This window comes from Mus caroli, unplaced genomic scaffold, assembly GCF_978045245.1.
Source record: "Mus caroli unplaced genomic scaffold, Mus_caroli_1 scaffold_12, whole genome shotgun sequence".
Taxonomy (NCBI): domain Eukaryota; kingdom Metazoa; phylum Chordata; class Mammalia; order Rodentia; family Muridae; genus Mus; species Mus caroli.
This window is the reverse complement of record NW_028227267.1, coordinates 34,828,264-34,846,856: the sequence shown is the minus strand read 5'-3', so window position 1 is coordinate 34,846,856 and position 18,593 is coordinate 34,828,264. Positions and strand designations below refer to the sequence as shown.

General features: G+C 41.4%; 1 long non-coding RNA gene across 1 annotated transcript in view; it reads right to left on the bottom strand.

Annotated features, from left to right (window-relative positions):
* Window positions 1–17,590, bottom strand: part of LOC147001691 (uncharacterized) — a 44,416-nt gene extending 26,826 nt beyond the window's left edge. The window contains exon 1 of the long non-coding RNA XR_015044615.1: window positions 17,269–17,590. This is a non-coding gene — a long non-coding RNA (uncharacterized LOC147001691). The remainder of the gene's footprint in view (window positions 1–17,268) is intronic.
* Window positions 17,591–18,593: the final 1,003 nt, after the last annotated feature.

Below are 18,593 nucleotides of genomic sequence, written 5' to 3'. Positions count from 1 at the left end.
TCAAACAAGGCACTAAGATTTTAACATCTTAGACTCATTTTGACCAAGGGTGAAGAGTCTGGGAGCCCCTCAAGCCACTGTCCTTTCCAACTAAGTATCCTCAAGATCGAAACGTTTCCACCATGATGGAGATATCAATCAATCTTGGGCCTCGTGGGCTCTGAAAGTAGATTCATAGATGGGGTTTCCAGGAGAAACATAGAAAGATAGTGTGATGCTTGGGTCTCTTCACTCCTAGAGAATTTTGCCCTATACCTACAGGTGGTTTTTTAATACCACAGACTTATAAGCACATATAGACCCCATGTTCTTTTCTAATACATACATGAGTCCCTGTTCGTGTCAGGGTTTTCAAAAGTACCTTGGGTCTTCTGGAAAGTGGCAGTCCTCTGTATTTGATCTCCCTCTATGACCAATCTGGATACTTGTCTGTGGCTGTCTGGGGATCAGGGCCCATGATGAAGGAATGGTGCTTGGAGGAATGGGAGGAAGATGGATGGATGCTGCCTGGAATCACCAGGTTTTGTTTGTGGCTCAGCTTTAGGAACTGCCACCTCCTGATTGAATCTAAGCTCATCCAGCACAAAGTCAGGATGTTGAGGAGTGAGAACAGACAGCTGCTAAGGGATCAGACTGCATTGGCAGAATACAACATAACAACAAAAATACTATGTAAAGAAGGCAGCCAGAAGATCAAAGACCACTATACTACGCAGCAGCAGGTAGGATGAATGAAGCATCATGGGCAGAATGCCCTAATGTGTAATCATAAAGACAGTCAAGCCTATGTAACCATCCTGCACCTTATCCAGGCTCTCTCCTATGTCTCATCCAGTTTTACACTTCTGTGATCATTTCCAAGACTTTCTGTGGAGTTACCCTCTTTTGAAGAAATTGGATTTCAGCCATGCCCTCTCTTCCCAATACCAGTCGGCCACCTCTAGCTTGCCACTCTAGGCAGAGGAGATCCTGGACCCCTGAATGCAACATCTTTAGGCTCTATGGTATGGAGAGGTGCCTCAGGATGCCACTTCCTGAATTATCTAGGAACCAGGCCCTCTGTTCTGCTATATGGCAACTCATCCAGAGGGGTTTGAGCCTGTCCTCTCCTAGGACAGAAGGGCAGGCTCCAATTTTATTGTGTATGTATATGTGTGTGCATGTGTCTCATGGCTTGGCCGAAAAGATGCAGCGTCCTTTACATGTCTCTGAGATGAAGTACTCGTACAGGATGGCAGTATCTAAGGAGCCATACACATAGCAGGGCTATTGGGTTTTGTTTTTGTCTTTTTTTTTTTCCTTCATGAGTATCCCCTTTAGAGTTCAATGCTTACTCTTGGGAAGAATTCCATGAAGTACACTCTTGCTGATTACAGTATCCTTTCAGTGTGCATGAATTTCCTGTGAGATGGTTTCTCTGGGGATTCCCAGATATAGGGGTTCACAAAGAGAGCCAAGGAAGGATTCAGCACTCCAGAAATAATAACAGCCTTCACTTCAAAGTTTGCTAGGCTCCCTAGATTGCCTCTGTTCAATAATAGATTCAGACCCTGATATACACTTATTTTTAAATATAAAAAATATTTAGACTATTGGAGAAATGTGGTGTTTTACTTTAATTCCAGCACAGTGTGTAGTTCACAATTCAGTGTCAAGCAATATTATACATTTGAAAAAAACATCCAGGCCCAGGTGCTCTCTGACCCTTCTCCTATGGAGATACAGGAAAGATCTCAGATGAAAGGTCATACTGGATTATCCTGATGAGTAAAGCTGATGTTTCCTGGATCGCTGACATGGCAAGATCTCACCAGGCTTTTTTCTCTTCCTCCCATAGGTCTGAAATATTCTGCAGAAGCTCAAACAGGTCAGAGACCAGGTCAAGATCTTGCTCCGACACAACAGTTCACCAGGAGCACTGGATGTACAAAGCAAATTAACCACCATTGCATCTAATCCTTGTAACCATGGCAATCTTGGGCTGCATTTTCTTCTATTTTGGTTTGCTATGGGTAATGAGGCCTTTATTTTGTCTAGCCTCTGGTCCAGCAAGACTGCCTGTTTGGAAGGCTTCAGAGAAGTACTGAGATACATCAAGATCTGCTGGGCATACAGCAGGACTCTGAGAATGCCAATTTTGGCCGGTCCTGTTGGGTCATCAAGAATTATTTCATAGTGATCAGTCAAGTGAATTTGAAAAACTTTGAGGTAACATCTTTAACATCTCTCATGTTAGCCTTGAAGGACTAGTCCATCAGCAGAACACCCACCCCAATGAGGCATGCCTTTATTCATCTTCAACAGATTATTACCATCAGTGACTGCTTTGCACTATTTCACCAAGGCCAGCAACAGGCTGTGGGTCTGTGCTGAACATCTGCAGCAAGAGAATGATGCTTAGCTTAATTATTTTGTTTGGTTTTTGGTTAGAGTTTTGATTTTTTGGGGTCTTTGGTTTTCCTGTGTTTTCATTTGAAGTTTCATTATATATTCATTATCTTTTTGTTACTATAACTAATTTGTATTTTTTGCTAAGTCTATATCTTTTATAAACTGACTCCCCACATTAAGATGTTATTGAATAAAATTAGTGTATTGTTATGGATAAAACATCATCTCTAATTATTTCTATTATAAGGACATTCTGCATTTATGTGTGGTTCATACATAGTCCTGTAACACTAGAAGTTTCAGGCAGGAATGGGACTCTTCAAATATCATGTTGTTTAGGCTTCATAAGTAGTGCCCAGCCAGCCAGAGCTCCACAGAAAATTGAGCTTTTGTTGTGGATAATGTGTCAAACTATGTGGATCCCAATGTCAGGATGGAAAAAGTATCCATGCTCTATCTCTATAGTCAAAAATTTAGCTACAGTCATAATGTACTCTCCTGTGGATGACCACGTTGGACAAACAAATTAGAAACACAACAGTATTTCTCTAATACATCCCAGGAAACAAAAATATTCACTGTGAGTATTTAAAATCTTCTGAATTATAAATGAAGTGATTGGGATTAAAATGACCTTCAAAGGTCATTTCATAATTGAAGGTTTGATACCTACTTCATAGAACTGTTTTACAAAGGAGTAGTAGATATGGACTTGCTGGAGGAGTTGTGACAATGGAGGTTAGCATTGAGGTTTCAAAAGCTCATGCCAATCCCTGCCTCTGTCTTTGTCCCTGTCTTTGTCACTATCTCTCTGTCTCTGTTGATCTCACTATGTTTCTCTCTCTTTTTCTCTATATCTCAGTCTACAATGTCTCTGTCTCTGCCTCAGTCTTTCTGTTTGTCTGTCAATCTGTATCTATCTATCTCTTTCCTCTGCCTCCTCTATATGTATCAGATGCAAGTTCATCTACTCCTCTAGTTCCATGATGCCTGTATGCATGCCTGCCTGCCTACTGCCAAGTTCCCCACCTTGACAATCCTGAATCACCCTTTTATATTGTTGGCCAACCCCAATTGAATATTTTCTTTATACGTTATCCTGGTCAAGATGTGCCCTAGCAATAAAACAGTGAATAAGAAAGCAAAAGAAAAACTTAATCAATGCAAAGATCAGCTACAAGATGGGAGAGGATCTTCACCAAGTGTACATATGACAGAGAGTTCATTTCTAGACAATCGGATGGTGTTTAAAACCAAACACCAGGAAACCTGCCTGTTAAATATTAAAACATTATAAATTTAAACATTTCAAAATGTTCTATGGCTGTACATGGTAGTGCACACCTGTAATCCCAGCAGTCAGAAGGCAGAGGCAAGAAGAACTGCATGAGCCTCTGGACAGCCTGGTCTATGTACTAGATTCTGGGACAGCAGGGGTAACTAGAGAGTCCCGGTCTCAAACACAATCCCTTCTGATGTTCTGTCGAACTGAACAGAATCTTCAAGGAAGAGAAAGAAATGGATCATAGATATGTATTTAAATATTTAATATCCTTCCTCATAGGAAAATGCAAATTAAAATAGTTTTAACCTTGTATCTTACTGCAGTCAGAATGGCTATTACCAGTAGACTAAGGACCACAACTGTTGGCATGAGTGTGGGGTAAGAGAACATATATTCACCTGTACAGTCATTATGAAAAACAGGAGAAATGTTCTGCAAAACATTGCTAGAGATAGATCTTCTATATGAACCAGCTGTACTATTTGTGGTGGTGTGAATGAGAAGAACCCTTATAGGCTCATAGTTTTGAATACTTGGTCAACAGGGTATAGCACTATTTGATCGAATTTGGAGCTGTGGCCTTCTGTGGGGGTGGGCTTTAAAGTTTCAAAAGCCCAGCTCAGGGCCAGTATCCCTGCTTCCTGCAGATCCAGATACAGAACTCTCAGCTACTTCTCCAACACCATGTCTGCCTGTGCATGATTCTGTCAAGACAAAAATGTACTAAAGTTCTGAAATGGTAAGCAGGCCCCCATTTAAATGCTCTCCTTAAAGGGACCTATCATGGTCCTGGTGACTCTTTCTAGCAAGAGAACACAGACTCAGACACTATTCCAGGGCATATAGCCAAAGGCATTATCCTAAGACAGAGACCTGGGTGTGCTCATGTTCCTTACTGATTTATTCACAATAGGCAGGACATCAAAACAACCCAGACGTAAATATAACTGATGGAAGATAATGAATATATGGTTCATATACAAAATGGTAATGAACTGTGACAATATAAATGACGTTTACAGGTTAATGGATGGAGACATGAATAATCTTTCTGAGTGATATAACCCAGACCCAAAAAGACAAATACCACATGATGTGTCTTATGTTGATGGTAACTTTGAATGTCTAGAGATGTGTATTTAAACTGCAGTATCCATAGAAGGTAATGCACTAGTGTTGGGTTATAGGAGGATATTTCAAGAAAATAATAGAACACATAATTTGTGAAGGAGAAAAAAGGAAAACAGTAGGACAGAGTGAGGTAAGTATCTTGGGAGATTGCAGAGGAGTGTGGTGGCTTGAATATGCTTGATCATAGGAGTGGTACCTTTAGGAGTTGTGGCCTTGTTAGAAACAGTGTGTCAGTGTGGAGGGTGGGCTTTGAGACCCTCCTACTAAACACCAGTTAGACAGTCTTCTTGGTGCCTTCAGAATAAGATGTAGAGCTCTTAGCTTCTTCTCCAAAGTAATGTCTGCCTAGATGCTGCCATGGTTCCTGCCTGGAAATCAATGGACTGAGCCTCTGAACCTATAATCCAGTGCCAATGAAAAGTGGCCTTGGTCCTGGTGTCTCCTCACATCAATAAAACTCAAAGACCTGGGGCAGTAGACCACCATGTCCATAATTTGGTAAAGTTGAGTGGGTTGGAAGTCACAGACCCACAGTAGATGGCAAAAGTGTCACCTGCTTCCTACCAGGCCTCTTTCATGGGACCAAAACCTCTACATAGGAACATGGCCTGTGGTCATTTAGAACAGAATAAGGTTCCCCCTACTAATGAGGTACCTAGAAGATGGTAGGGTTCAGTCAATAAGCTTCCCTTCCCGGACATTCCTTCCTCAGAAGGTACTTAACTTCTAGTCTAACCTCAAGATATGTTATGCTTTCATTTCCATGAAAAACAATCAATAAACAGTTTAGAACCAAGGACTGTCTCTCTCATCAAATCAACTGTGGGTTATACGAAGAAAAAGCCTTTGCCTACAGAGCCATGCCATCTAAGTCTCCAACAGAAGGCCCCTTAATTCTCCTGGACTAGTCACTTCTGAGCTAATACAGAATTTCCCATTCCCTGTTTTCAGGGCTAGTTCTCAGCCTGCTGGCCTCCTACATGCTCAGCTCCTCTGTGACTTCTAGCAGTACCTGCATGTCCAAGATTCTGAGAACCCCTTGGCCTGGTCTCCTTGCAGGCCAGCAGGCTCTAACCTGCTATAAACTCCCTGCAACTCAGCACTGTCTGGATGTCCAGGATTTCCTGGGTCCATGTCCCCAGACTCCTTAACATAGGCCCATGGAATTCAGAACCTCCACTCTCTACTCTTGCCTGTGGTTTTCAATGTCAAATGGACTCCAAGGTGTCAGGGAACCCCAGCTTCGATCTCCCATGCCCAAGGCTACATTCTTCCACACCCTAAGTAGTGTAATTGCATTTCAATCAAGGTCAATACCAGACAGTGGGCTTAAGATACATACAATCTACCATGTCTGCATTTGGTCTGCCCAGTTGGTTTCCCACACCTGTGCTGCAGACCAGAAAGCAAAACAACACTAAGACAAGGAAGTAGTATGGAGGTGGGATAACTGACTGCAGACTTTTGAAAGGCCACCTGTAAGCCTACAATTTAAGAAGCTTTATAATACACAAACCCATATAAAGGAGGTTTAAATGAAAATACCCTATTATGCTCTGACAATTCCTTCCCTGAACATAATATACTACCCAATGAAAAGCCCAGGGCCAGGTTTGCTTTATCTTGTTTGGAGTTGCTCATCACTGAGTCTCATACACACTCCCCAATCATTAAAGACTGCTTCCATTGCTCTTCCTCCCTTTCTGGAAGTCAATGGTCAGACCATATTGCTGAAGAAGATGGTATCTGGCACAGCCATCAATTCAGGCATCTATCTCATTATTTTCTTGAGAACATATCTATTACTCTTTAGCAGTTACTTGGAGATATTTGGCCCATTGCAACCCACCAAATTTCTATAGAAGAGATAATCCCTTGATAGCTGAGATTGCAAATCCCAGTCCACCATCACCCTCCTAAAATCTGGCAACTGATATTCTAATTTCAGCTTCTCTAAGTGGGCTAAACTGGAGAGGGAGCCCAGGGCCTCAGGCACACCAAGCAGCAAACACTACAGGACAATACACTACACTTCACCACAGCACACCGCACCACACCACACTATAGTATACTACACTAGATAACCCCAGTCCTCCTGTTTCTCTGAGATCAACTTTGGCTGTCCACTGTGGGAACATGTCTTCTTTATATATCTGCACTGGATATAGGAAAATATGTTTTAACCAAGATCACTTTGGTGTTTGTCTAGCAAGTTTGTTGGCAATGTTAAAGATTTTCAATTGACATGCAACTTTATCCTTTGTGAAGATTCAATATAAGAATACAATGTACAACTATCAAATTATTTATCATTTCTTTTCATTGGGAGCTTTCAACTCCCATTTTCATTTTGACCTAATGTTTTCTTGTTGGTTGGTATTGTGGTAGAAGCTGTTCCACACTCTTTAATTTTCTTCTCCTAGGTATAATGACCATTACCATACGACCCTGAAAATATTCATCTCATCAGATAGATTTAAAGTGGCTAAATACTCTTTTGCAAACAAATTATGGATTATGGAGAATCTGGGGGTTGGGTTTTAAAATACTTTCACCAAAATAGTCAGAATATAAAACCTCTTACCTAGTTTCTGGTTTATTTCGAAGGAACAGCTCACCTGTAGTATAGAAATGTTTTTCTTAAACAAGGACTTGCTGTAACCAAGTTTGGGAGGGTTAGCTTTAATTGTCAGTTGGAAACAACCTGGAGTGAATCTGGGAGGAGAGTCTCAACAAGGGATATTTCCCTGGGTGGCCTGTGGGCATATCTTTTGGGTTAGTTCTCCTAGTCAAATTAATTGATATCAAAAACCACAGCCCACTCTCAGAGGCAATATTCCCTAGACAAGGAAGAGGCCCCGAATGCATAAAGGTGGAGAATTGAGCTGAACACAAGTAAGAACTCAAGCGAGCTAGTGCGCATATCTGTGTTCATTTGTCTCTGAATTGGAAGGTCAGAGTGATGTGACCAGTACTCTCAAGCACCAGCTGTCACGACTTCCTGCAATACTGGGCAGTCACATGAAACTGTAAGCTAAACAAACTGTTTCTCTCCTAAGATGCTTTTTATGAAGCGTCTTTTCATTTGTCCACCATGTCAGATCTTCTCATTTGGAGGCTTGGAACTCTTTTTACTTTAATTCTCCATCAAATATAATATGTTTCTGGGAACTGAACTTTCCCTTCTACAATGTTAAGTACTAGAATTAATTTCTTTGTTCTTATTGTAATTTGACATCTGTTATCTAACAATCCCCATCTCCTTCCTTCTACTCAGGTCTCTACAAGAACTATCTCATCTACTCTATTTCTATAGAAGAGGTAATCCCTTGTTAGCTGAGATTGCATCTCCCAGGCCACCATCACCCTCCTAAAATCTGCCAACTGATATTCTAACTTCAGCTTCTCTAAGTGGGCTAAACTGGAGAGGGAGCCCAGGGCCTCATGTATACCAAGCAGCAAACACTACACGAGTAAACACTACACTTCACCACAACACACTGCCCCACACCACACTACAGTATACTACACTAGAGAACCCCAGTCCTCCTGTTTCTCTGAGATCAACTTTCTTTCTTAGCACTTGCTCAGCCTTCCTGCATGGATTATCTGCCCAAACAAGGTGAATGTAATAAAACAAAGGGAACATTTTCTACTTTCATAATCCACATTAAAATTTGCTGTGAACTCTCTGCAGTTCATGACCACCAGGAACACCTGGCCTCCATTCTCCCCATTGCCACTTACTGGGTTCCCTCTCCATTTTTTCTGTTCTCTTTTCTAATCTGAGGATACAGCCTTGGATACTCATTTTTTGGGTACTTTGTCCTTTCCTTCAGACCTCTGTATTTGCTGTTTCTCCTCTTAGGACTCTGTGTATCAGGCTGAGTACTTATAGAGCTGTTTCTAACTCTGCATCAGCCGATACCCACAAGAGCTTCTGGCCCTCAGACAGGTGGTTCTCCAAAGCTTTAGATAAGAGGTGTGACTCTGAATAACGCCCTGATTCCTGCAGACGGATGACTGCTGAACAAACTCCATGACTAGTTGTACCAGGAGGGTTTTGGGACTCCTCCAAGTCTGGCTGCACTGCAGCTTCTCCTACAATTCAATGGGGATGCCTTACAGGTTAAGAGGATCAGTCAAGTACTAACAAGGTGGCCACATGGACACATCCAGAAAGGCATGGTACAGGAGAAGCTGAAATTCCTACTTGTTCATGTGAAGGCTGCTAATAGAACATTAATGTCCAGGCAGCTAGGGTGAGGGTCTTGACCACACCCTATACTCCAACTTGGCCACACCTTCTTATATTGCCACTCAATGGGCTGAGCGTATAAAAACCATAACAAATATTGATGCAAAAATACTCAATAACTTCTTGGAAACTGAATCTAATAACACATGCAAATGATCATTCACCATGATCCAATAGGCATCATGCATAGGATGTAAGAATGATTCAATGTTTTGGAATTCATCAAAGTAATATACTATGTAATAAATTTAAGAAAGTATTACTTGATCATCTCTTTAGATGCTGTATCATCCCACAGATGCAGGAATGATTCAATATATGGAAATCCATCAATGTAATCCATTATATAAAATAACTTAAAATATATTGGATAATCTCATCAGATGCTGAAAAAGTGTTTGACAAAATACAATACAACTTCAAGTTCAATGCACTGGAGGGATCAGAAATCACGGTCTATATCTGAATATAATAAGAGCAACATAGAGCAATCCAGTTGCCAACATCAAAATATATGGATAAAAATTTGAAGCCGTCCCCTTAAAATCAGAGACAAGGAAAGACTTCCCCCTCTTCCTCTATGTATTCAACATAGTTCTTGACATTTTACCCAGAGCAATCAGGCAAAAAAAAGCAGATCAAAGTGATACAAATTGGGAGGGAGGAATTCAAGACACTACAATTTGAGGAGTATGGGATATTACACATAAGTGAGCCCAAAAAAATCCAGGAGAGAACTCGTACAGATGATAAACCACTTCAGCAAAGTCAATGGATATAAAATTAACTCAAAAAAATCCAGGAACTTTCCTCTACTCAAAGGGTAATTAGGTTGAGGAAGAAATTTTAAAAAACAACATACTTCACAATAGTCACAAACAATATCTTGGTGTGACTCTAACAAATCAAGGGAAAGATCTGAATGACAAGAACATTAAGTCTCTGAACAAAGAAATCAAAGAAGACCATAGAATATGGAAAGATCTCCCATGGTCATTAATGAGCAGGATTAATATAGTAAAAAAGGTCCATCTCGCCAAAATAATCTACGAATTCAATGCAATCCCCATCACAATTCTAACTCATTTCCTCACAGAGATAGAAAAAGCAATTCTCAAATTTATCTGGAATAACAGAAACCACAGTATAGCAAAAACTATTCTTAACAATAAAAGAATGGCTGGGGAAATCACCATCCCTGATGTCAAAATATACCACAGGGCAATAGTGATAAAAATGGCATGGTACTGGTATAGACAGACAAGTAGACCGATGGAATGGAATTGAAGACCTAGAAATGGACCTACACTCATATGGTACTTGATCTTTGTCAAAGGAGCCAAAACCATCCAGTGGATAAAAGACAGCATTTTCAACAATTGGTGCTTGTTCAACTGGCAGTATGCATATAGAAGAATGCAAATTGATCTATTCTTATCTCCTTGTACAAAGCTCAAGTCCAAGTCACTCAAGGACCTCCACATAAAACAAGATACACTGGATCTAATACAAGAGAGAGCAGTAGAGAACCTCAAACATATTGGCAAAGGGGAAATGTTGCTGTACAGGACACCAATGGCTCATGCTGTAAGATAAAAAACATTGTCAAATGGGACCCCATAAAATTGAAAAGCTTTGTAAGGCAAAGGATGCTGTCTAAAGGACAAAATTGCACACACATATTGGGAAAACATCTGTACCAACCCTACGTCTGATAGAGGGCTAATATCCAAAAAATACCAAGAACTCAAGAAGTTACACTCCAGAGATCTTAATAACCCTATTAAAGAATAGGGTACAGAGCTAAACAGAAAATTCTCAACTGAGGAATCTTGAATGGTTGAGATGTACTTAAAGAAATGTTCAATATCTTTAGTCATCAGGGAAATGCAAATCAAAATGACCCTAAAATTCCACTTCACAGCACTCAGATGGGCAAAGAACAAAAGTCAGCTGACAGGGGATTCTGGCAAGAATGTGAAAAAAGAACATTCCTCCATTCCTGCTGGGACAGCAAGTTGGAAAAACCACTTTGGAGATCAATCTGGCAATTCCTGAGAAAGTTGGAAATAGTTCTAACACAAATACAGTTATACCACCATAGTACATACACCCAAAAATTCTCCAATATATTAAAAGGACACATGCACCACTACTTTCATAGCAACCTTATAAGACCAGATGCGAAAACAACCCAGATGTCCCTCAACAGAGGAATGGATACAGAAAATATGGTACATTGTACAGAAGTACTACTCAGCTTTAAAAACATTACTTCATGAAAGTCAAAGGCCAATGTTTGGAAGTTGAAATATCATCCTCAGTGTGGTATCCTAGTCACAAAAGGATATAGATGGTATGTAGTTATTGATAAGTGGAAATTGTTCAAAAAATGCATGGAATCCTCACGATACAACTAACAGACTATGGGAAACCGAAGAAGAAGGAAGATCACACCAAAGTGTGAATGCTACAGTTCTACTCAGAAGGGGGAAGAAAAGAATGTTTGGAAGTAGGAGGAGAGAAGGATCTGGGAGGGAGAGAAGAGTAGGAGGTAAAGGGGGTTCTGGTTCAGACATGGGAGGAGACCGGGAAGAAGTACAGAGTGAAAGTCATTTGAAATGAGGTCTGTAGCCACTGGGGAGGGGGAACTGTGTGTAACCACTATAAAGTCTCAGATGCCAGGGACCCAAGAGATTCCCAGAACCCAACATGAAGGACATTAGCCGAATACCAAACAAAGAAGAAGTAGGAACTATACAGACCATATTTATTGGATAAGCATGGAAACCTTCGAAGGATGTAGCCACCTCAAAAGTATTAATCCAGAATTCCTTCTCTCAAAAGTAAATGCAGGGATAAAGAGAGGAGCAGAGCTTGAAGGAAAGGCCATCTAAAGACTGCCCCAACTTGGGATCCATTCCATCTGGAGACACCAAACCCAGTCACTATTGCTGATGTCAAGAAATCTGATGCTGTCAGGAGCCTGGCAAGTTTCTCTCTCTCTCTTCTCTCTCTCCTTTTTTTTTTTTCCCCCACAGGTGCAGGAACATTTTTGTTGCTTTTCCCTAAACACAGTGTAACATTGATAGATAACATTTGTATCAAGTTAGGATTATGGGTAATCAGGAGACGATTCAGTATATCAGTATGTAGCAATGGTCCTCAACCTTCCTAATGCTGCAGCAAATCTTTTATGTACTTCTTCATGTTTTGGTGATACTCCCGCCCCCATACCATGTAATTATTGAAATGCTACTTCATAACTGCAACTTTGGTATTTGGTCTCTCTTGAAATGCTATGCATGCAGCCAAACATGAGACCGAGCAAGGGGACCCAGATTGTGAAGTTAGGACAAGGACTGAAGGAACAGAAGGGAATTGCAACTCCATAAGGAGAACAACAAATTCAACCAAACAGAGCCTCGCAAAACTCACATGCACTAAACCACTAAGCACATAGTACATGAGGGGATATCCAGAGTTCCAGCTGGATACGTAGCAGAAGAATGCCTTATCTGGCATCAATGGGAGGGAATGCCCTTGGTCCTGTACAGGCATGATGATCCAGGGTTGGGCAATGCTAGGGCACTGAGGCAGGAGTGTGGGGAGGAGGGGGTATAGGAGCACCCTCATACATAAAGGCAAAGCTAGAAGTGGAGGGGATGGGGTTTTTGGAGGGGGAACTGAGAAGGAGGATAACATTTGGAATGGAAATACATAAGAAAATCAATAAAGAAAAAGTAAAAATAAAGTTATAAAAATCACAAATGGGGCAACCCTGGAGAAGGACAATCTACAAAATAGATCAGGATCTACAGATACAAGCCTCACCAAAAGAACTTAGAAAAGAGAATTACAGGCAAAGGAAATACCATAAATGATATTACAAAGTCACTCAAAGAAAATACAAAGAGTAAAAAACTCCTAACTCAAAACATCTAGCAAATACAGGACACAATAAAAAGAACAAAACTAAGAATAATAGAAAAAGAAGTGGGTGAGACTTAACAATTCAAAGACCCAGAAAACATCTTCAACAATATCATTTTTAAAAGTCCTTAACCTAAAGACAGAGATGGCCTTAAGTTTGCAAGAAACCTACAACACACCAAATCGATTCGACCAATACAGAAAATCATCCTGTCACATATTAAACAAAAGTATAAATGTACAGAATAAAAAAAGAAAATATTACAAGCTCTAAGGGAAAAAAAGTCAAATAACATACAAAGGAAGACCTATGAGAATTACATCAGACTTGCCACCAGAAATGATAATATCTAGAAGATCTTGGACAAATGTCTTGCAAACTCTAAGAGAATACAAATGCCAGCCCTGGCTACTATACCCAGAAAACTCTTTATGACCATAGTTGGAGAAACTAAGATATAATGCAACAAAAACAAATTCAAACAATATCTTTCCACTACTCCAGCACTACAGAGGATACTAGAAGCAAAATTCAAACAGAATAAGTGTAAACATACCCAAGAAAATACAACAAATGAATAATCTCACAAGAGACCCAAAGAAAAGGAAAAGCATGTTGTCACCATTCCCTGCCCTATTATCTCTATGAGTTTAATAGTGTTTATCAACCTACATGGTCTGTTGGAAAGGCATCACCCCAACCCTCCACCACCAATAAGCAGGATCAGAGAATCAAGAGGATGGAGAAGCTCAAAGGGATCAAAAATGAGAGAGATGAACTCCAGGGAATCCTAGCCAATTACACTAACAAGGATTTGAACAACAGGTAGTCATTATGCCCAGTTCCTTGCTGACTGTCTTGGGCCCTCTCTGTTAACCTCAGTTTCCCTCATATCACAGGAGGCTAAAACACCAGGCTGTCCACACATCCAAATTCATTTTGCTGAATGGATTTTCGACACAGAACTTCAAGTTCAGATAGGAGTGAAATGGGACTCAGTCAATTTGATTTCTCCAAAGGTAAATCAGAGCCTGTGGTATGAATTACAGTCTGGGCTTTAGGGTTGTAGTGTGTGAGCCCTAATCCTGCCATGTAAGAATCCTATACAGGTATAAGTTTTGGGGAGATGCAAAGTACACTGTGTTTATGGCCAATCATGTTTGCAGTTGACTTGGAAATAATTTGTGTTCAACTGGTAATGTCAACAGCTGGAGGGGCCTGGTCCCACATACTGTCTCTCAGTATAACTGGATTGGCCATAGCTCATCACTGCTTTTATCACATTCTATTCACTATACTATCAGATAATGTGTGTTCATTTGGCATTCTGATTGTGTTTGATTATGGGGGGGGGGTGTCAGTGTGTGTGTGTGTGTGTGTGTGTGTGTGTGTGTGTATGTGTTCCACTTAAGAGCTGGAGTGTCTGTGTGGTATGCTGGGGCCTGAGATTTTGCTTGACACAGTTTCCAGCCAAAAATAGTGAAGACAGAGGGAGCCTCACTTTGAGCAGCACAGCATATGAGCTCTGTGCTCACCTTAGGTGCACACCGGAAATGTAGTATCCTGTAGATACTGATTATGTCCTTTGGGAGTTTATGTAGCAATAGAAGCAAGGATTGACAATTCCTTGTCTACAAACAGATATGTAGGTGGACCCAGGACTACAGCACAGGTTCCTGGAAAGTTCTTGGAGTGCTAGTCTATTCTTTCATGCCCCTTCGGGGAGATAAAGTAGGTCAAATCCCTGCCTTTACTTCCCTGCCTCTACTGACCCCAGGCAAAGAGTAATAAGTTTAATAAGCTCCAAGTGGAACTGGTAACATGGAGCAATGTTGTGGTATATATGTGTTGGGGTAGTCCATGATTCAGCTTGAATTAACATGATCCTTGTATCCATAGTTCATGGGATTATTTGCTCCTTGGGCCATGCCCTCCCACAGAATCAAAATTAGGACATTCATGCTCAACATGCAACATGATCAGGTGATGACTGACCTGAAGAGAATGCCTCAGGACATTAGTGAAGCCTTGTACAAGTACAAGGAGTTGACTAAAGAAAATCAATTCTACTGGTGAGTGACTAACAGGATCATGATCCATGTACTAGGCACAGGATATGTCTGCCCATCCTTGTCTTTGAACCAAAGTAGGGGCTCAGTTTATATACTATTTGCCTCTAAACCAGAAGATCTCAGAAAATGGAAAGATCTCCCATGCTCATGGATTGGCAGGATCAACACTGTAAAAATGGCTATCTTTCCAAAAGCAATCTACAGATTCAATGCAATCCCCATCAAAATTCCAACTCAATTCTTCAACCAATTAGAAAGAGCAATCTGCAAATTCATCTGGAATAACAAAAAACCTAGGATAGCAAAAACTCTTCTCAAGGATAAAAGTACCTCTGGTGGAATCACCATGCCTGACATAAAGCTTTACTACAGAGCAATTGTGATAAAAACTGCTTGGTACTGGTATAGTGACAGACAAGTAGTCCAATGGAATAAAATTGAAGACCCAGAAATGAACCCACACACCTCTGGTCACTTGATCTTTGACAAGGGAGCTAAAACCATCCAGTGGAAGAAAGACAGCATTTTCAACAAATTATGCTGGCACAACTGGTTGTTATCATGTAGAAGAATGTGAATTGATCCATTTCTATCTCCTTGTACTAAGGTCAGATCTAAGTGGATCAAGGAACTCCACATAAAACCAGAAACACTGAAACTTATAGAGAAGAAAGTGGGGAAATGCCTTGAAGATATGGGCACAGGGGAAAAATTCCTGAATAGAACAGCAATGGCTTTTGCTGTAAGATCGTGAATTGACAAATGGAACCTCATGAAACTTTAAGCTTCTGCAAGGCAAAAGACACTGCCAATAAGACAAAAAGGCCACCAACAGATTGGGAAAGGATCTTTACCTCTCCTAAATCAGATAGGGGACTAATATCCAATATATATAAAGAACTCAAGATGGTGGACTCCAGAAAATCAAATAACCCCATTAAAAAATGGGGCTCAGAACCAAACAAAGAATTCTCACCTGAGGAATACTGAATGGCAGAGAAGCACCTTAAAAAATGGTCATTTGCTTCTTAGGGGTCACGTGAGACAGGCAGGACAAAATTTACAAGTATTAGATCCCAGTGGAATTGCCAAATGTATGGTTATCATTGCCTTGGGGGGGGGGATTTTATGTTTTCTCTCCCCTTTCCCTGCATTGCAAGATGGTCTCTTCACCCTGCCTAGATCTTGACTCACACTGAAAGAGCCTGAGCAGGTACTTGTCAGTCCTGTTTTCTGTCAGTGTTGCTCGAGTTCTTTCCTAGAGCTTATATTCTGGAGCTGACTGGATCAACAGGGATGTGAAATAGGCTTCTCTCAGGCTGAGTGTCAGTGTGAGAGATGTGAGTCTTCAAAAATGAAATTTCACTAATGCTCTCAACCTAGTCTAAGAGTGTGCCCCCTAAATATTTTTATTCCCTAGTGATGGATAGCAGAGTCCTGTGTCTCACATTAAACATAAGTCTTTCATAGTCTCCATTCAACTGTTTCTCTACCATCCATTGCTATCTCCTCATAGTTTTCGACTCACTTATGATTTTTGGTAAAGAAAGGGAGGGAGGGAGGGAGGGAGGGAGGGAGGGAGGGAGGGAGGGAGGGAGGGAGGGAAGGAAGGAGGGGAAGGGGGAGAGGGAGAGGGAAAGGGGCGGGGAGGAGGAGGGGGAGGGGGAGGGGGAGGGGGACGGGGGGAGAGAGAGAGAGAGAGAGAGAGAGAGAGAGAGAGAGAGAGAGAGAGAGAGAGAGAGAGAGAGAGAAACCATGTTGCCAACATTTAAAAGTGAATAAAAACATAGATAGTCCAGCCCACCTTTTCCAAATCTTATCATGTGACCTCAGAGTCCCCTTCCCAGTCCTTCCCTCATTCACTACAACTTCCAGACCCAGGGTTTGGAGGCCCACCCATGTGAAAAAAAACAGGGGTACCACGAAGCATGGTACCCTTGGAACCCGAGCATGATATGGGGCACAAAAGGGGAGCTCAAAAACAGCTAGCTGAAGACATGAGACAAAACAGGGCTCCAAGGATCTCAATGTTCCTATTGAAAGAACACTTAGGAACCTAAAACACTAGCCTATCATTCTATGATGGGAGTGTAGGACAAGGGGCAGGAATCCAGGCACCCCGGAGTCACGAAAGATGGTTCTGTGGCCTGGTGGGAAAGCATTGGTGTTGATTGAGGGACCACAGAATCCAACTTACCTGGATTCTCATGGCTCTCCATTTACTGGTCCTCAGACTCCAGTGGCCCTGGGGATCAAGCTTCTTCCTGAAGCTCCACTTCTGGGCCTCTCTTCTGCTGCGAAGCCTTCACACAGCACTCTTTCTCTTGCATGCATCGTGGATGCTGGCAGGGGTCGCAGCAGATACTCAGACACTGGAGTCAGGAGGTCAGGAGACCAGGCCAGATATGACCTTTGTGGCCAGTTCTAATCCAGCCACATGCCCTGGTCCCCCTCCCAGTTGGTCACGGCTAGCTTTCCTTTCTAGGTATAGGAGTTCCTGGACCCCTGAAAACAACCCCTTCCAGCTCTATGGTATGGAAAGGTACCTCGGGATGTCACTTCCGGAATTATCTAGGAACCAAGTCCTCCGATCTTCTCTATGGCAGCTAACTCAGAGCACCTCTGGCCCCATCTACTCCTAGGACAGAAGGACAGTCTCCAGTTTTATTGTTTTCTAATTAAAGTCTTTAGTAATATAAAGTTAAATATGTAAGCATTTAAAAATAAAAATTAGACTCCTTTGCCTTCCTTGCACTAAGATAACCCCCTGAAAATTAATGGAGTGTCTTACTGGCTTCACCAAGTGGATTCTTGGAATAATACAGTGCATCCCTCTGCTGACATTGTTTTTGCTGAGTGTATCATGGAAATGACTTCTCTTCTCATGTCTTCCACCTCATTATTTTGCAGAGTGCCTCATTTCAGAAAAAAAAAAAAAAACAAGGCATGTTAAGTCACTAATATCATTCATTTTGGCCTACATTAGGAATGATGAGTGTGTGTGTGTGTGTGTGTGTGTGTATGTGTGCACATGCTCGCGCGTGCATGCGTGCGCACACGTGCTATTGCACACCTGTGTGTTTAAATTGGGATTTTTTTAATTTACATTTTAAATATTATCCCATTTCCTGGTATCCCCTCATTAAAAAAAAACCTCCCCCAATTCCCTTTCCCCTCCCCTTCTTACCAACTCACCCACTCCTGGTTCCTGGCCCTGACATTATATCACATGAACTGTAATGTGTTGAATTGCAGCTACTGGATAATATCTATGGCTAACTGTTTTTATTGGTGCTACCAGAGTCTTATGAGAACTAGCCAAGTTAGGTTTAGAGAGCAGAATATATTTCAACTTGGAGCTTGCTGGAGGGTGTTTTGAAACCCTTTTTTAGAACCTTGAATCTTGTGTGGACCCACTTGTGTGTGCAGAGGATCCGCTTGTCTGTTTTATACCATACTTGGAGAAGCAGCAAATATCTGCATGGAAAAAGTTCCTGACAAGGAAATCAGGACAGGCCCAGA